General features: G+C 36.9%; 1 pseudogene; it reads right to left on the reverse strand.

The window, feature by feature from the left end:
• Positions 1-2,486: 2,486 nt before the first annotated feature.
• Positions 2,487-5,393, reverse strand: LOC148920199 (uncharacterized; annotated as a pseudogene).
• Between the last annotated feature and the right edge of the window lie 607 nt (positions 5,394-6,000).

Consider the following 6,000-nt stretch of genomic DNA (forward strand, 5'->3'; position numbering starts at 1 on the left):
GATTACTAACCTTCACAGAATCACGAAAGCCAACCTTTGTCCAATCTCAAAGCCAATTACAATTTTAGACAAGGCCTGCCAAATTTAATTAAAGACGACAAAATCAAACCAAAACCAAACAGACCAAATTAATTAATGAAGAAAAGAAATTGAAAAACAAGTAATCAAAAATGAAAAAAACAAGTCATAATTAAAGATATTGATGCAGATAGAGAACGGCAGGAACAACCAGATGGGTAGCAGTAAAAATCCAATCTTTGAGCACCAGCATGACTTTGCGAGATTACTACCTTTTCCTCCATCACCACGACAAGAGAGGGACACAACGAAGAGGAAAATGAAAGAGATATCAAATGAGAGTAGTAAATAGGGCTTTTGGGCCTCGATTTTTGAATTATGTGTGAGAGAGAGAGAGAGAGAGAGAGAGAGAGAGAGATGAGGAGGAGGAGGAGGGAGATCGACGCAGAGAAACTGAGAGAGAAATACAGAAAATGAGTTTGAAAGGAGAGAAACTGAGAGGGCAGAGAAAGAAGAGAGGGAGCGTGAAAAAATTGGGAGGGAGTGAAAAAGTTGAACAGCTGTTTAGGAAGGAGGGAGGAGAGAGAACAAGTTGAGGGACTCATTCTAGTACAACCTAGTACAACTGTTTCATTTACAATTGCTTTTCACGGAGTCGTTGGATTATATCCAACGGTGTTCTCACATAAGATTCTCACATAAGCGTTCTCACTAGATAACCCCCCAAAGAGAACAAAATATCATTATTGGTAATTAAAAAATTGACACACACAGTTTTGGATAAAAGCCCAACTTCTGAAAAATGCAGACCACTTGATCTCTACCCCAAAAAAGGCAAGTCAGTAGATCTTTTTCTCAAGAGAGCCCTCACGTGACTTTCTAACTTTGGAAAAGTCAAAATTTTCAACTATCACAGAGGAGGTGATAGGGAGTTAATGAAGGTAGGTCTCACATGATGACTTTTCCATTTTTTTTGCAGCCAAGGAAAGAAGATCAAATCCCATTTTCACATATAGAGAAGCTCTGCACCAAAGAAGGTTACCTTCCCAAGAGATAAGCAGACTACGTTTTCAAGAGATAAGAAGGGAGCAAGGAGTTGTTCATCAAGAAAAGCAAACTGACCATCATGCCAGATTGTGTTTTTGTTTACAAGGAACAACAAAGAACAAAAGGAGTTGGTTCTCTTTCAAAAAAAGCAAGGAAAAGACCACCATGAAAATTGACTGTTGATGGTTCTTCTCTGCTAAAATAACAAACTTCCCTTTTTGTGGCATTTGAAAGGAAAAATCTTTTTGAAAGATCTGCCTCCCATTATTAAAAATTAAAAAGCGCACTACAGTATTTCCTATAAATATGATAGGAGATGAACAGGTCAAAGGACAGCCAAAAAATCAATCAAGACAAAGACACTCAAAGTCACAATTAACAAACTAAAAAAGATCAACTAATCTCAAAAACCTTCAGACACTGAAGCAACCAAAGCTCTTTGATCCACCAAAAACAAATCAGTCAGAATCCAAATCTATGATTTCATTCAGAGAAGCAGTTTTACAAAGCGAGATTTCTCTCGTTACAATTTGGTTCAGCATAAGTCAAGCCAAGTCAAGCAGAGTCTGGGTTTTTACAATATGAAAACCTCAACAAATTTATAGAAAGCCTTGATCAAGCAGAACATGTACTATAGCGCAGCTCCTGCTCAATAATTATCAATCCAGCCACTTCTACCCGTTTCAAACTAAAGAGGCTTCAATTCTGCCCGTTCAACAAGCCTTCCATGGCTCGAAATAAATTGAAGCTCTGCCAAACTCAAACGTTGGTATCAATTTTCAGTTCAAACTCATCAGTTGAAGGTGTTGACGATTCAATCCAACATAGACATATCCAATTCAGAGGCAGCTGTCTAGACAGAAATCAAGTCCAACGTCCTGTTGTCTTTTTCGGTTGGCACTTCTCTTTGAGTCCTGTAATAATCAGTTCTGCTTAAAACAGTTTGCTTTTCTTTTCATTTATTTTGGCCAGAACTACCAATTTGCACTGTGAAAAATTGTAAAAGTTCTCACCAGTCTAAGGCAAGAAAAGAACTTATTTGAGAGATATTCCTCACCCAAATTCACAATTGCTTGTTTAGAATCAGTAACTTGGGGCGCAAGTTATCTATTTTTTTAGAAGTCTACTAGGGTTTTAAATTACTAACAGTGGCACGCTCACGCACAAAAGAAAGTTGACTTGTTGACCAACAGTGGTTTTCAGGCCAATGGGGAACTTTGTCGTACCATCACAGGATTAAATCAAAACGGGTGAACACAAACCTAACCCTAAAATGAATGAAATTTTTTGGCCTTTATTAGGAAAATAAACCATTGGAAACACCCTCCCTGATTCTAAACCTCACTCATTTCAAAGTTTTTTGTTAAATTGTGGTCTGATTCAACTTCATCCAATCTAATATTTGAAACAGACCTTGAAATTCAAAATGGATTCGGATGCTCATAAACCTGAAAAAGACCACAGTAAGTATCTCTCTTGAAAGTGAAGTTTCCATTGCTTGCAATTTTTTCAGTGTCTTCTTCCTCCGTTTCCAAAGGCCGAAAGAGAGAAATTGAAGGAATATTGAACAAAGTGCTAAGAAACCGGATAAAGTACGAGCCAACATCATTCGGCTCAAGGGAATTTGGCAAAGCACGAGGCCCCTCTCCTTTCTGAGCTTTTGCCAACAATAGGTGGGGCTACTCAATACAAATCCTGCAAAGAGCACTCAAGGTGGCTGCTTTCGGACACCTAAATTTCTCTTGTAAGTCAAAGGATGTCAGTTCAGTGCCAAGAGATGCAGTGAACAATCCCTGAACTGCTAGAAACTTCAAAATTTATTTTTGAACCCGAAACTTTGCTTCTGTATCCAGCTTCGAATTTTTCAATATACCGGGAGGGATTCCACAATCCATGTTATTAATAAATAAAAAAAATTAGAATTTCCCATGGTTCCATGTGAATCCTTGTCTTCAACAGAACCTATTCTGAATTGTCATCTGTTGTTTGGCTTTAATCTGAAGGTTCCTCAGAAGCATGACTTTCATCCACAAACATGTTCAACAAGTTCTGAATAAACAGCATGCAACCAGATTCAGTTCTGAAATCTGCCATTAAATCCTTGACTGTTTTGGTTAGTGTAATGCAATCAAATTTACCATTGCTGTGCTTCTGTAAAGCCACAATGACAGAGACCCTTCTCACATCATTGTTCCCAACCCAATCAGATAAATTTTAAGAAAATGTTGCACCACTTTATAGAGCCAAGAATCCTTCGTAGAAAGTACATCAATCATGCACTGAACAAGTTTGGCAGACAGACTAATCGGAATAAAAGATGCAGGCAGGCAAGGAAGGAGAAGAAGCAGAACATCAAAGGCCAAGTGTTGCGGTCATGAGATGATGGGAGAAGGGATCCCTCAATAATCACCTCGCAGAAGCACTGGAAGTTCTTTGCAATCTCTTCGACAGAAAAGCTAGACTTCCAATTCTTTTTATGCTTCTTTAAGGAATTTGAAACTGACATTGCATTTTCAGCCTGCAAAACTCTATCAGGTAAAAGAATGTTTACCAGAACAGGCCACACATTGTGTACACGAGGCTGACAAAAAGTTAATTCCTGCCATTAAAAAAAAAACAATGATCAGGACTTGTTTTTGTTAAAAGTTATAATTTCCCCAATAGTGATATCTACACCATGCACGTGTATGGATCACAGCAACAAAACCCACACCACCTTCAAGCAATTAGGAAGAGAAGCCAGATGGTCAGCAGCGAAAAGCTTGTTGGGACTGAATGGATCTGGCAAAAGTTTCCCAAATCTTGCACTGTCAGCAGAAACTTTTTCTCTGATTTTCAGAGCCAGAAGCAATGCATCAGGATTTCCAACTTCAATAGCTCCAAGTCCATGGTTCAGCAAGACTTCTGAGTGCAACTGTAAAAATAGAATACGCAAAACTAAAAGTATTAGGACATGATGATGACTTAATGACCTATCTATTTAAAATCCAATATAATATGTTAAAAAAATTAAAGGGAAGGAGCCAAAATTAAGCAATGGAAACAGAACCAAGAACGCCATATCTATGCACATAGAAAGACACATTCCAGAAGGAGAAAAGCTTCAATCCCTCAAAATGATGGCATGATACAAGTGCAACAATTTTTCACAGGAAATTTTGCGTACAGAGATTTATTTCTCTCTGACTTTTTTTTTTTTTTTTTTGGGGTGAGATAGGGGCCAAAAAGGCCAGAACAAAAACAACTAAACAACCACCACTCTAGGCTCTCTCTGACTATATTTGAATAAAGAATGGTTTCCTTTTTCTGGGAAGCCTTCTAGTTCTTATCATTTACAAGAGTTGAACTTTATTAAGCTACAAGCATAAAAGTCCAGCTAGAGAGGACAAAGAACAGAGATTCACAATCAAGCTGTACAATCTAGACTTCATAACATAGAACACACCAGTTGAAACCAGTGCTGCAGATGCTGTCTAAATTCTACAATATTAACCAATCCTCGTACCAAAGCATGATTTATAGCCAAGTACCAAATTTTGGTACAAAATTGTCTTGAGAAGGTGTTGTACAAAGGAAGGCCATATTTAGAAGTACATAATCACAAGAAATACAATTTATTTTACAGTTAATACTATCAGTGGTGAATATTTTAATAAACCAACGTAGGTGCTGTTATAAATAATGCAACTAACATATAAAGTCTGCAATTGTGATTGAAAGCAAATGAGGACGACCTTCAACACCAATAATGATAAGAAATAAGAAGACACAATTTTAATTGCTTCTTCTCTCTTCTAAAATAATTGGATATAAAGAAACAGTAGACTAGTCTACAAACATGTGCCATAAACAACATGGCACTCAGTGATTAAGTGCCCAAGTCCAAGAGGAATTAATCAAGGAGCAAGTACCTGTGCTGATAAATTCAAACCCAGAGAATTGATGCAAAGTTATCTGCAGACCAACTAAATTCATGGATTGGTTGGCAATAAGTTGAAATCATCATTGTTATCTGACAAGGCTTTAATAAAGAGTAGAAACTTTCCCACAAGCAAACCAAGATTTTATTTATCAGGGAAATATACCTTTTCAATCAAGTCTAAAATAACCCACTCTTCAGCTAGTGAATTCCTTTATGATGCAAGGGCAATGAGAAGCCTAGTGAATTCCTTTATGAGCGGAGTATTTCCATCAGAAACCCACTCTTCAGCTAGCCGTCCTGATCGGGCAAGAGCACCATAAGCAAATAAGTGACCCAAAAAAAGATGATTCCTTTGTTCCTGCCATGTCACAAGGAAACAACTTACTTCAACACCTGAGGATGCCATGCTCATATGGTATAAACAAAACAAGACCACTAGATAATATGTTTTCGCTTGTAAGTTTTCTTAACAGGGGTTTTGATTATATAGGCAAAACATCCATTAAGGGAGGCCCTTGGGGCACTTGGGCGTTTAAGATTTAAATAAATTATTTAGTTTCGAATTAATAAATCGTTTTTTTCTTTTTTCATGTTTAATACACGTGTTCGTACAAAATTGTCAAAAATTCACGTATTATACACACAATTTTATATATTATTGAATAAAAATAATATATATCGAAATATTATATACTGGCCGAACTTTATGATAACTCATATGGTTGGTAGTAAGGTAAGTTAGCCTTAGGAAAAAGAAGAAATCGATTCATACCCACTCTTGCTTTTTTTTTAAATTTTCTTTTACAAATAGTATAGCCATTGAATATATCATATTTCAAGAGTATAGACCATTTTGTTTTTCCGAAACAGTACTCTTGCTAATTTTATTTTAAGCAATGGTATAGCCGCACGGCTATACTGGGTTTTCTGAAAATTTCTTTGAAATGTATAGCCCTGCGGCTATACGATTAAAATAAATTGGGGATTTTTCGCATCTATGGTCCCTCAACTAT

The sequence above is a fragment of the Prunus mume genome, linkage group LG2 (assembly GCF_029339155.1).
Source record: "Prunus mume cultivar Tortuosa linkage group LG2, ASM2933915v1, whole genome shotgun sequence".
NCBI lineage: Eukaryota > Viridiplantae > Streptophyta > Magnoliopsida > Rosales > Rosaceae > Prunus > Prunus mume.